Here is a 14,728-nt window from a genome sequence, read left to right as displayed (position 1 = left end):
TTGATGAGATGGGGGAACCAGTGGAATTTGAGGAGGATACCAAAAAAACCACAACATGCTATGCTGTAATGATTCAAAAGAAAAATGAGATTATGGGAGCAGAATTCATGGCCTGCATGGCAAAAAGAAAAAAGAAAAAAAGAAAGAAAAAAAAAGAAAGAAAAAAAAGAAAAGAAAAGAAAAAAAACAACAACAAAAAAAAAACAAAACAAAGAAAAGAAAAAGTCAGCATAGAAAAAACCAACCAATCTCTGATGAAAATCACAACCCACTAAAGAAATATAGAATACAAATATACACCGGTAAGAACAATCTAGAAGAAAAGAAGCAAAAAGTAACATTAAAAGAAAAACATGCACAAAACAAAACATACTTATTTCAAAGACAGAATGAATTAAGAGATGTCCCCAAAAGAACATGGTCAAATAAACAAAAAAGCTTTATTATAATGAAGGAACTAATAGAGAATTTCTGAACATAACAAGGAAACATCAATTGAAATAATTCAGAGAGTTTCCAGAAAACAACAATAATAGCAATTATTACTCAAGGCTGAAAAAGTTAAGATACATAATGGTTTAAATTCAGAAAAAAAAAAATGCCTTCATTTACAAAAGGGGAAAAAAAGCAAATGTAAATGTCAAGATTATTCTGTACCACAGGAAAAAAAAAATAGAAAATGGAATAATGTATTCCTGTTATGCTACAATTTTCTTTTACTGTCCTGACTCAGTTACCCTAATTATCCTGACCCAGTCCTGACTCAGTTTCTCTAATTGTTCTGCTTCAGTTTATAATTCAGCTCAAAGCTCAGTCATGCAAACCCTCCCCTCCCTCTTTATCAGATCTTATGTTTTAGAACATCAGAATGCTTTTCCCCATCCCAAGCTGCCAGAATATCAGATACCATCTTATCAAGATTCCTCTCCCCATCTCCGGTGGCTCATCCCACCCTGTCAGAATCTCATTCCCACTTCCAGCACCCTAACTCTGCCCCTGCCTCATTCTGTCCCCTGAGTTTGAGCCATGTGTATATAGGTCATTGAGAACTCACATTGTTGCTTAGATTCTTGGAGACGATAGTCTCATTCAGCCCTGGGATGAAACCATGGACCCATTTGGTCCCAGTAAATCTCTCTCTTTAAAATAAGTTACTAAATACTCTCTAATCTCTATCTTGCTTCAGTTTCTCCAGCATTAAATTCCAAAGAACAATGGGGCTAAGGATACGATTCAAAATGACCTACACTTTCAATGTGAGGTTAACAATAAATGGAAAAAAATGGATGCCCAATAAGAGGTATTTGAAAGATTTTTAGAAAGAAAACTAGAACCAAAGAGGTTATTTGTTTCTAAAATATCCCAAATAATACAACTGTAGGAGGGAATGTTTTTTGCTGAAGTTTTCATGGTTTGTCCTTTGTTTTCAAAGGGCACCATTCCTGTAATAGAACTATGTGTCTCCCTGATATTTGTGAAGAATGGGCTACCTGGTCTGAGGAAATTCCTAAAATGAACCCCACCCACATTTCTCTTGGGAAAAGTGTTGTGCTACCAAAAGCTACCTGAAAGTGGCTGCTGGAGATCCAACCCAGACCTGTAGAATGGATCTCCTGTTGGGAAAGAACGATACAAGAAGACTGAGAGGCAGTTGCTGTTTTCTGACCTCTCTGACTGAGAGACTGTTGTATTGTGGGAACTCTCTCCTCTTTTCTCTGCCTTCAATTTATCTCATTCCCAGTTCAAAACACCTGTGTCAGCAAAGGCTGCCCTTCAACTCCTTCAGATGCTATGATCCACAGCTGTGTGGGCTCTTGGAGAATTGACCTGCCCTTTAGCAGGAAAACTACCTGGTTTCCCACGGGAATCACCCACCTCCAATTAATCTGTGAATCACTTTGGTCTGGGAAATGATCAGTACCCTTATTGATTTGACAATTAGCTCTTAATCCTCTCTAACCCCAAACCATAGAAAGTTAATAAAAAACAACTGTACCTCAAAACTCGGCTAATTCTTGTTTGGAACTAGGCCCCTGGGAAGTTGTTCTCAGTGTAAAATAAACCCATTTTTGGCCAAAAAACCTCCCCTGCAGTCTGGGATTCTTTGGCAAAAACCTGTGACATTGGCCCGGGGACCCCGTTGTTGTTAGTGTATCTCTCACCTCTCATGTCTCACCCTTCAACATTATGACATCAAGGAAGTGGTGCAATGACACGCAAGTGAATGTAATTAAATGAAGGACTGTGCAGAGTCAGCAGTCTCATTTTCTCTTCCAGAATTATCTGGGTCCAATGGCAAGATATAGATCAGGATAACTACAGATGCTCTGGATGCAGTGGGAGATCTTGATCTTTTTTACTCAAGTCTTTAATAGGTCTCAGTTTGATTTAGCAAAGCCTAATCAATAATGAAGATTAATTAAAAATGAGGAAGAGAATAGCCTCTTTCATAGAGTAAAAACAAAACAAAACAAAACACCTTAATCTGGGAGGGTAAAACTCTTAGGGTTTAAGGACAAAGGAGAAACAAATGCTATTTATATCCACTCTGGGCCAATTAGAGCTCAAACAATGACCAAGAGAAATTTGATTTGGGATATGTTGTTGATCAGTCTATGAGAGCCAGGGTAATTTGGATTTAAGGCTTGGTTTGATTAAACTGATCAAACCCAAAGATATCTTATAGGGTTTATAGGACCAAAATTTATATTCCTTTGGGCAGAACACCTCATGCAAGAGAATAAATGTAGCAGGCTAGGACAGTAATAATAACAGAGTTACTGCAGAAAAAACCATAAGAAGTTTCATTCTACATTACAACAAGAAGACATCTGGAGAAGGTATCAGTGAAAAGATGGGCATGGAGAAGTTTTAAGAGAAACTGGAAACATTTAGGTGATTTTCTAGACTTTCATGGAGCTATATTAAAACAGGACAAGAAAGTGTATAAGTGACAGAGAGGAATGTGTAATGTGCCATAGATAAATCATAGGCTGGCAATGAGGGGGAAGTTGACCCCTGTCATCTAAGAAAGAAAGTAGAGTAGGAAGGAATGGATGAAGAAAAGTGGTGAGCATTGAAAAAAAAAAAGGTAGAAAGGAAGGAGACCTTATTTTTTCTGGCAGAAGGGAATTGTACTGAATTCTCCTATGAAAGAAGGAAGATAGTCTATCAAGGAAAATAAGTTATGAGGTTAAGGTCTAACACCAAAGATGGGGTTTAGTAGCAATTCACATGTGAACATGTGGGACAGTAATGAGCAGAAAAATAATCAGACTCTTGAGGTTAAAAAAAAAAAAAGGAATTTATTACAATCTCACAAGAAAAGGCAACTCCTAATAGACAAGGTGTTGTCAATAAAGGAGTGCAAAGCACAGATCGAAAAACAATATAAAACAGACCAGAAACAACCCCTGCTTTGGTCATCTTTTCCATTGCTGAGAGAGACCAGGCTTTTTTTCTAAAAATGGAAATCTATCCCCAGAAAAATAAATTATTAGTAAATAACAAACTCATAATTTAAATTTCCCTAGAGAACTGCTATACAAACAGATAATTCTTGGAGCAGAGAATTCTTTAACTTGAATTCCCAAAGCCATCATCGCCTTTAAAAGAAGTACTTAAATGCTAATTAAGAGGTGGTGGGAAATAGGAGGGGAAATGGTCCTCCAAGACAAACACTTGAAGCTTTTTAGCTATAGGTCAACTTTTTATTCTAAAATCACAATTAGAGCATTGTTCAAAGCCACATTCCCATGAGAAGTCTTCATTCATTTTATCCCACACAGTAAAAATTCACTATTGCTTTCCTATTGCTAAAAGATATCTTTTTTTTTTTTAATTTATTAATAAGAAGAGATTACAGACAAAATGAAGAGCTAAAACAGACACTTATAGGAATAGGGATAAATATGAAATAATATTGGGAGAGCATATAATTATCAAGGAAAGGTTTTTGGTTTTTTTTTTTTCTTCCTGAGGCAAGTGGAGTTAAATGACTTGCCAGGCTCACACAACTAGGAAGTGTTAAGTGTCTGGGACCACATCTGAACTCTGGTTCTCTTGACTTTAGAGCTAATGCTCTATCCACTGTGCCACCTAGCTGCCCCAAGAAAGGGGTTTTTAACAATCAACAATGGAAAAGACAAATTCCCTAGTGAAACTCACAAATAACCAGGAGAATGGGAATATGCTATGAAATGGAAGCATGTCACTGACTGGCAGGCTAAATTGATAGAGGAGTTTAGCACCCTAAAATAAGTAGTTAACTATAACAAGAAGAAAGACACTGTGAGGCATGGGGGAGAAGTAAGGAAAAAGATCAGGAGGCATGAGGGAGGGCTGAAGAAAAAGGTAATATGAGGCATGAGGTTCTGGGTAAGGAGAAAGACATCATGAGACAGAATAGGATAACTTCAATATGGATTGGACAAAGATAGCTTGGGCCAAGTACAAATGTATAGGGGAAATTTAACTTGGGGGTTTGACACAAGTTGGCTTTACAGTAAAGTGGGTTTTCCCAAAACCTCCATAGGGGTGGAACCCTAAGCTGAGTTGATCCCCATCAATGCCCTTCCCTGCTCACCTCAGGAAGTATTATAATCTTATCTCAATTGGCTTTCTTCTGCCAACCCCACTTAGTGATTAAGGATCTCATCATAAGGATCTTGCACTGAGTGTGGAGTATGGAACAAGGAAAGAGATTGAGACAAATGGAGGTAAAGGTAATCAGAGAAACTCATATTATCAGTGGCAGGCTGCATAATCAAGGACTGGGTATGAGAGGATCTCTACAACATGTCCTCTCTGACTTCTGTGATAATTGGCATTATTGTGAGAATTAGGAACAATGAAAAAAAGGAATCCATGGGGCAAGTTCTGCAAGGCAGAAATCACTTAGGGGAAAAGCCTAAAATAACTTGGTACCTTTGATTATATGAGGAATACAGAGGGGGAAAAAAGAGACCAGATAATTATGTGTCCTGAATCAAATAATGAGAATCTAAAGTAAACAGTGAGAGAATATGGGTACTAAAAAGAATTAAATAAATCATTTTTGAAAGAACAAAAATGAAATAATAATAATAAAAAAAAAAACCCACTAATGAACAGGAGTAGCTGAAAGGGAAGAGAGAGCAATAGAATCTGTTTTACTAACTGAAAGAAAAATAAAAGATATGAAAGAAATCTATAACCCCAAATGAAGGCAAGAAAGCAAAAGGAACTAATAAACAAAACAGCAAAAGGAAATGGATAACAAACAAGAGGAAGATTCTGGGCATGCAGAAGAAAGCCAGTGAGTGGGAAGAAGTCTACCTTTAAAAAATGATTCAGGTAAAATAACCGAGGGAACACAGTAATGTGTCTATATCATAAGAGGGGGAAAATGATCATTTGAGCTGATAGAGGAAAATATAAACTTAACTCATAATTTTAAATATGAATGGATTGGGTATTTCAATAAAATATAAAAAAGTGAGATTAGATAAGATAACGAACCTTATAATCAGATGCTTATAAAAAAATCACATTTAAAAACAAAACAAAGACCTACATAAAATGAAACTGAAGGAATAAAAAACAAAAATACTTATCAAAACAAAACAGAATTTACAATCCAGCCATCTGACAAATTAAAGACATTTTTAAGATTCAAACAGTTCAAAAACAAAAATTGAAAGTAGAGTTGAAAAAAATATATTATGCTGAACCATAAACAATACATCAACATAAGTAATACATTTATATGCTCCACATGTCTTAGCATACACATTTATAAAAGAAACATTATCTGAGTTTCAGGAGACACAGTAACAAAATAGTGACAAAGAACTTCAAAATCCCTCTCTATTTTGGATAAGATTCATACACACACACACACACACACACACACAAAGGAAAAATATAGAACTGAATAAATTTCTGAGAAAACTAGTTAAAAGACTTATGTATCTTCTAAATAGGACAGGATGCATTTATTTTTTAATACCACATGAATTTTTTATATTAATTGACCATGTACTAGGAGCAAAGAGATATTATAAAGAAATATAAAATAAAATAAAATAACCAAAATAATTAATATGCTTTACAGATCATAGTACAGTAAAAAATAGTAATTGGTCTGGTTCATAAAATTTACAGAAGTGAATGGAAAATTAATGAAATCCTAAAGAATGAGTGGTTCAAAGAACCAAATCAATAAAATAATTAATAATTCCATAAAAATAAATGCTAATGAATAATCATGTCAAAATCTTTGTCATAGAGTCTTAAGAAGATCATATCCTCAGTCATTTCACATTGATAAAAAGGAAAAGAATATTAATGAATTGAATATACTTTAAAAATATAAATCCAATAAACAAAATTAAATAAGTATATATATATATACATATATATATATATATATATATATATATATATATACATATATATATATATATATAAAATCAGATAAAAAATCAGAGGGGAAATAGGTAAATTGGAAACAAAACAATCATAGAAATGATAAATATAGCTGATTTATTAAATAACTAATAAACTAGACCCTTTTTAAATCTGATTAAAAAGAAAAGAGCATCTCAAATCAATAAAATAGTAAATGTGAAAGGTAAAATCACAGCAATATCAGAACAAAAAGCATAATCAGAAGATATTATGCACAGATACTAACAGTTAACAGTAATTATTTTCCATCCCCTTAATTTTATTTTGTGTATGTCTTTTTGAAAAATGTTTGTCTTATAAGCAACAGATATAAGGGTTTATTTTCTTATCCAATGTGTCTCTCTTTCCCCCCCCCCAATTGTTTAATCTATTTACATTTAAAGTCATGATAGTTAGAGTTATATTTCCCTTCATCTGTCTCTAATACTGAGAGAGTTTTTATTTTTAAGTTATGAAATTTCCCCACTTCTGTATGATGTGCCTTTGTTGTGTCACAGTTTCCCTAAATTGTTCTACTTCAGTTTACCTGAATTTTTCTGCCTCAATCCCCCTGGTTGCAACCCCCGCTCCCCCCCTTTCCTGACTATTAGAACTGATATAACTCAGGACTGGCTACTCTAGGGTCATAAACTATAAATGTTTAATCTCAGATAAAGGGGAGATCTTCTATTTCGGACATTGCGGTTCTCAAGTCCTCCTAAGTTATCAAGAATTTATGGTCCTCACCCCCCAACAGGTCAAAACTGGATTTATGGTGTGTTCCTGGAAATTCCCACTCACTAGTGCTCACTCTAAACCACCCCTACATTATGTCACCTGATTGCTAGAGCCCTATAAAAACTATTGGAATCTCACATGCGATGCTGAATTCCTTGAGATTTAAGTCCAATTCAGCCTTGGGGACAAAATGGATTCTGCTCTGCCTCCAGACAATCTCTCCCTCTTAGAAATTCAAATAAAATATTTAAAACTCTCTAATCTTTATCTAACTCATTACACCTTCAGTCACATTATCTTTTTTTTTTTTTTAAGGTTGTCCTCTTCCCAGTGCTTTCCCTCCCCTCATCACTAATTCTCCTTTCTTATTTGTTTTCCCTTTTGCTTACTAGTTCCTTTCCCACCCTCTTGTTTTCATTTGGTTTTGTGATTTTTTTTCCCCCCCTACTTCCTCAGATGCTCTCATTTAAACAGATTCCTACTTCCTCTGATTCCCTTTGATGGGGGTTGAGGTCCCTTTAAGAACCCCACCCCACCCCCATGGCTGACCTTAGATTTACTTCCCAGCCCCCACTGGATCTGAGCCAACTTGGGGCATCACCCACAAGCCTAGTAAGGTATAAAAGAGCCAAGCTGCAGCTCTCTCTTTGCAGAAGCCCTTCCCCCAACATGTATCCTTCTGGCCATGTAAGTGTTCCTGTCTGCCCAGTGACCACCTTTGGCCCTGGTGTCTTTCTGCTTTCAACTTTACTTCCAAATCCCTACAATAAACCTTTTTATCAATCTAGGTTTTTGGGCTTGTAAATTCATTTACAGGAGACACTGTGCTGTCACAAACTTTGCACCGACCAAAAGGGGTTCCCCCTTTCCTATCTCTCATCACCTTCAACTATTTCTCTTCATTAGGAATGAAGCTTTAAATGTCATTTTTGTGCCCCTTTTCTAAAATGATTTCTTTCATTCTTTTACTTTTCTTTCTCCATATAATTTCTGGCCTTTCTTCTCTGAATTCTTCATACAATCAAATCTTTCAAGTATCCATTCTAAACTTTCTCCTCTAGGAAGTTTCTGAGACCATCTCATTTAGGAAATATCATAAAGAAAAAAATAATAATAATTGGAGCTACATTTAGCATAATTGATCTTTGTCAATATAAGAAATAAAATTATAACATCAAAATGCTTTGTAGATTTAGTAATATGCAAATTAAATTAATAAAGGAATATTTTACAGACAGAAAATATTAGGCAACTAAGTGGCACACTAGACTATTGGACATAGAATCCAGAAAACCTGAATTCAAATTCAGCCTCAAATAGTGACAAGCTGTATGACTTTGAGCAAGTTACTTACTTCTATTCACCAGTTTCTTCAATTGTAAAATGAAGCTAATAATAAAATTTACCTCCTAGGGTTGTTGTGAGGATTAAATAAGATAATATTTATGAATCAATTAGCACAATGTCTGTTACATATTAAGCACTGTATAAATGCCAACTATACTACTAATGCTACTTGTTCATTCTTCATTCTTAAAGAGGATCATGACATCAGGGAGAAGATGCCATGACATGCAAGTGAATTAGACTTAAGTGAGGGAGGGCTGTGCAAGGTCACCTGCCTTACTTTCTCCTCCAGAGCCAGCTGGGTTTAATGATCAAATATAGATCAGGATGACTAGAGATGTTGCTAAGTACAGTAGGAGATCAATATTGCTGCTATTACTATTAAATAACTAAACTCTTTTGACAGAATAAGTTTTTTAGCATCCTGGGAAATTATGGTTAGAAAGTAGAAATGAATAATACTTTTAAAAATTAAAAACATATTGTTAATACTATGCATCAAAACTATTTGGTTGAAAGGTCAGAGCATATGAACAGGCAGTTTTCAGACAAAGCTATCTGTTATCTTATCAAAAAATTATCTAAATTAGGGCTTTTTAAACATTTTTCCACTTATGCTCCCTTTTTTGCCCAAAGAATTTTTATGTGACTCTGAGTATAAAGGCAGATAAATTAGGCATAAAAATCAAACATTTACTGATGATAAATTATAATTCCATGGCCTCCACATTCAATTACAAGACCCCATATGTGGTTGTAATCCACAGTTTAAGAAACTAGCCTCTAAATCACTATTGATTAGAGAACTGGATATTAAAGTAATTCTGAGGTACCACCTAGGAGATTAGTTACTATGACAAAAAAAAAAAAAAAAAAAAAAAGAAAATGATTAATGTTGGAGATGTGGGAAAACTGGGATACTAACACATTGTTGGAGGAATTACAAACTGATCCAATCATTCTGGAGAGCAATTTAGAACTATGGACAAAAGGCTATACAATGTGCATAACCTTTTATCTAGCAATATCACTGCTAGGTTGATATCCTAAAGACATCAACAAAGGGGAGAAGATGTACAGAAATGTTTTAATAGTTCTTTTGTGAAAGCTAAAAATTGAAAATCAAAGGGACACACATCGATTGGAAAATGGCTGAACAAACTCTGGTGTATGATTTATAATGGAATATAATTGTGTTATAAGAAATGACAAGCAGAATAATTTCAGAAAAAAAAACCTCGCAATATTTACATAAACTGATGCAAAGTGAAGAAAATAGAACCAGGAAAATGTACAGCGTAACAACAATATTATTCAACAAAGACTTCAAAATGACTTGGCTATACTCAATAATACAATGATCAAAAACAATCCTGAAAGACTAATTATGTAGATATTAACCGCTGCCAGAAAAAGAACTGATATTGACTGAATACAGAATGGGAATATTATTTTTCACTTCATTTTGTTCTTTAAAAAAATCAAGTATTATTCTACAAAATAACAAATATGGAAATGCATATGTATAACATATCTTTATTGCCTATTATCTCAGTAAGGGGAGACGGTATGAAGGGAGGGAGGGACATACACATTTTGGAACTGAAAACTTTAAAAAATGTTAAAAATTGTTTTTAACATATAATCGGAGAATAGCTGACCAATTTATGATATGAGTATAATGAATTACTATTGTGCTATTAAAAATGAGGAGTAAGATGTCCTCAGAAAATCCTGGAGAGATTTATATGAACTGATGCAAAGTGAAATGAGCAAACCCAAGAGAACATTTTTCACAGTAATAGCAATATTGTACAATTATCAACAGTGAACAACTTATCTGTTCTCTCTTAATTAAAAAATATATATATTAGGGGTTGCTTTTTAGAAAAGAGTGGTAGAAGGCATTCATTTCCTACCAGCTACACTTGTTGGACTGTGCTCCACCACACTGGGTACCTTCTTCTCCATATTCCCACCTACTCCCATTATATTTTTCAGCTTCCTTTCATGTGTCTTCCCCTCAATTAGGATTGTAAATTCCTTGAGGGCAGAGACTTTCTTACTTTTTTCTTATATCCTCAATTCTTATGCTTGGCATATAGTAGGCAGTTAATAAATGTTTATTGACCAATTGATTGGAATAGAGATTAAATTTTTTAAAATTATCAATAATAACAATTTACTGGGATTTTAGATTTTAATTAATTAATTTAAATCATATGATAAGTATTTCAGAATTATTTGTTGAGTTGACTAGTAATAACAATAACAAGCATTAATTAAGCCTCTTCTATATAAAAGGCATTATGCTAGGCATTGGGGATGTGAAGACAAAAGTAAGTCTGTCTTGCTATCAAATAGCTAATGTTCCATCAGAAGATACAATATGTACCTATATTTCATAATGTTATATGTGAATATTCTTCAGAATATGTGTAAATTATAAAATATATTCCATTAAATATTTATATGACTATTTTACAGATTGGTGTGTGAATATTTTATTAAAATATATGTGAATTACCTAAAACATATTATATACAAAATAAATACAAAGTAATTTTGTGGGGATTGTGGAAGAAGTACAGTTCAGGATGAGGTTCCCGGCAAAGGTGACACAAGTTGAGCGTTGCAAAAAAAAAAAAAATGGAGTGTTGCAAGTGCATCCTCTGGTTGTCATCCTTTCGTCTGCTGATATTCCTAATTAGGCTTCCCTGAGCCCAAATATATGTTGCTGATATGAGAATTTCTATTCAATTAATAAAATTGAAGTAAATTGCGCTGCCGTTAATCTCTGAGAACAAAGGAGATGAAAGATCCCCTGTGTTTACAAGAGGGTTCTATAATAGCATTGACCTTGAGAAGGAAAATACTGTTTCACTGATCAACTTTTAGGTGCCTTTAATTTAGAAATATTGTTTTCATTGCAAAGGAGACCAGCTTTGGGGAAGGAAAAAAAATTAAACACAATGTAACAATATTATGGACCAGGATAAATTAGAATTTTCATTATTAAAAGAAAATTACTAACCTCGAGATGTTATTACATCTAGTGATTTAGCAAGAATGTTTCAAATCCAACAATATTTGCTAATCCACTGTTTGCAGAATGGTTGCAAGACATATGATGCATGCTTAGCAATAATTAGGTACTTAGCAGGCTAAGTATTTCGTGAATAAAATCAAACAAAATCAAGTAATTAGACAACAGACAAAATGTCTGAAGTCTTGTACTGACAATGGTTGATATTGAGATTTAACAGAGTGGGTTATGAATAAATAACATATATAATAGTATACTTACAAACAAAAGGATCTTTCTGAACTATATAAATATAACCAGTCAGGGTCTCATTCTCACCCAGGTCAGAATGCATGAAGTCCAAATTGCTTTGTTCTTTAGGAACTAAATTATTTGATCATGAGCAAAGGAGGGAGAAAGACAGGAGCTTTAGAAATGCCATTCTTAAGCACTCAATGTCATTTATCAGGATCTTCAGTTTTCAGTATTCACTCACTAAAGGGGTAGAAAAGCCTGTGCTGGATTCCTGAGGCAGGATAAGGGGGCATGGATGAAGGAGAGCCAGAGGTAATTTAAATTCTACCAAAAAATACAAATTGATAAAGATGAAAGGCAGTGTAACATAATTTTGGGGGGAAGCTTTGAAGTGGTCCTGCATTTACTGCCCAGGCTTATTTCTGTGAGACCTTGATAAAACTGCTTTGCTGTCTAGTCTACTTTTTCCTTGTTGTTTAATAGTTTTACCTTCTGGATTTATCATTCAGTTGTTTTACTTTCATGTCCAGCTCATTGTAACCCTACTTAGGATTTTTTTTTGGCCAGGATACTATAATGGTTTGCCATTTCCTTGTGGATAAGCAACTTAGGCAAACAGGGTTAAGTGACTTGCCCAAGATCACACAGTTAGGAAGTGTCGGAAGTTAGATTTGAACTCAAGTTTTCCTGACTCTAAACCTGACACTATCCAACGCACCACCTAGTTTCCCTTCTTAATGGAATGTCCATTATGAGGAAGGACAGAAGAGTGAAAAGACTCCAAGATTTGGAATCAAAAGTTACTATTCTCAAATTTTTTACTTGCTAACTGCATGACTTTAGAGAAATCAGTTAACTACTATGGGCCCCAGTTTCCTCATAAGGACATTGGACTATATATATATATATATATATATATATATATATATATATATATATATATATATATATATATATATGGAGAGAGAGAGAGAGAGAGAGAGAGAGAGAGAGAGAGAGAGAGAGAGAGAGAGAGAGAGCCTTATCTGTTGTAAGTCTATGATCCTGTGTTCTGAATGTAGTGGATTTGCTGGTAGCCATGTCAAACTATTAACTTTTATTGAGATTCCAGTCTACTGAGACCAATAGATATGATTTTGTTTTTATTTTTAAATTTTTGCATAAACTTGTCTAGCCATGCTACCATACTCATACAAGCTCCCAGGATTCTTATCACAACTCTCCCTCCTACAGATAAATTGCATTATCACAGTTTCTTTAAAAAATAATCTCTCTTTGTATTCCAATTTTGAGCAACGTGCAAGTTTGGTAAGCAAGTCTTTTAGAGAAGCAATTTATTCACCTGGATTTATTTATTTAAATCACCAGCAGGGATTATTAACATTATGAAGCTAAGGATAGGGTCTTAAGATATTTCACAAGTTGATTTAACATTAACTTTGTCTTATCAACAGCTAGTTCAATCTCAGTTTATTAACATTTGGTCCATATCTCTCCTTCTAAAATTCAGGTCTACTAAGCCAGTGGCATTCTCCTGATCTGCCAGCTTGGGCAATTAAAAAGAAAAAGAAATGAGGTTAGTAGGGATGTTCTATTCATAAAAAAACAATATTTATTCCTTGTGATCCAGTCTTAGAATGTGTTCAATAACTATAATGCATTCTAGAGTTTTCATTTCAAAAATAACTATTCAAGTTCATTCAACCTATAATGTGAAGACTTTGTTTCCTCCCATTTCCTTGAAAAAATAAATCTCAACAAGATACCTTATATTTGATCTTGACAAATGATCTCTTTTCCTACAGAGCATCTTGAATTTCTATGATTCTTCATATTCATTTCTTTTACTACTTCAGGATATCGTTTGTCCTGACATGATCTCAGTTAACTAAGGAGAGCCCAAGGCTTTTTTGCTATTTCCTTCCTTCCTTCTATTGTGTTTCAACTCTATGTTAATCATTTGTATTCTATCCTTTCCAATCCAAATATTATTCTCCTTTACAATTCAATAGAAGGTCACCAGTCTCAAGTACTTTTGTTTTCTATTGATCATCCATTGGTATTGCCCTACCCACAAGTACTGCTCCAGTCTTTGCCTTGATCTTCCTTTCACTCTCAAAGTAGTTAAAAGAGTTTATTGACAATCTCACTTCCTCCTCTGCATTAATTATTCCTCTCTTTACTATTTGTAACACCTCTCTTTTCTTTTAACTCCTATAGATTTATTATTATTAATATTCTCTACATGAGTAGATGATTTCTCTGTATCTTAACTCCAGTTCTTCTTGGTAGATCTCCCTTCCCCCTTCCTCCCTGATTAATTTATACTTTTACAAACTGTGGAGAATTCCTGAACTATCTTGGGTCAACTTTTCTCAGTGAATGAGATCTTTCCTGAGCCTTCTCTTATATTCATTGAAATGTTCTCTACCAAAATCAAGAGTATATGTCAGATTACATTCAATTTTCCTCTCGATCTCTATCATGAACTCCAAAAGAGAAACATCTTCTGGCAAGATCCATTCAGTTCTTCCCCTTCAGTCAGTATCAATCAGAGTAGAACAGTCTCCTTTTTTAATTACCCTTATCTTTTGAGGAATAAAATTTTCATTAAAGCAAAAGTCATTGATGGCTGTTCTATGTTTTGTTTGTTTGTTTTTTGCCCGAGAAAAAGTTCTCCAGTAGATATCTTGAAAGTTGTAGGAAAGCATCCCCATTAAATCATGCGTGTGTGGTAGAGCTTTTGTGTGTTTCTTGAAAACTCTATCTCTTTCCCACTCTTCTTAATGGCTTGTAGAGGTAGAAAGGATCTCCCACAATACTAAATTCTCAGTATCCCTTCATGAACAGTTGCCATATTCTTCCACTCTGGGTTTTCTCCTCTGATTATGTGTGCATATGTAAATGTGTGTGTGTGTGTGTGTGTGTGTGTGT

Source organism: Sminthopsis crassicaudata, chromosome 5, assembly GCF_048593235.1.
Source record: "Sminthopsis crassicaudata isolate SCR6 chromosome 5, ASM4859323v1, whole genome shotgun sequence".
NCBI classification, from domain to species: Eukaryota; Metazoa; Chordata; class Mammalia; order Dasyuromorphia; family Dasyuridae; genus Sminthopsis; species Sminthopsis crassicaudata.
This window is presented reverse-complemented; position numbering follows the sequence as displayed.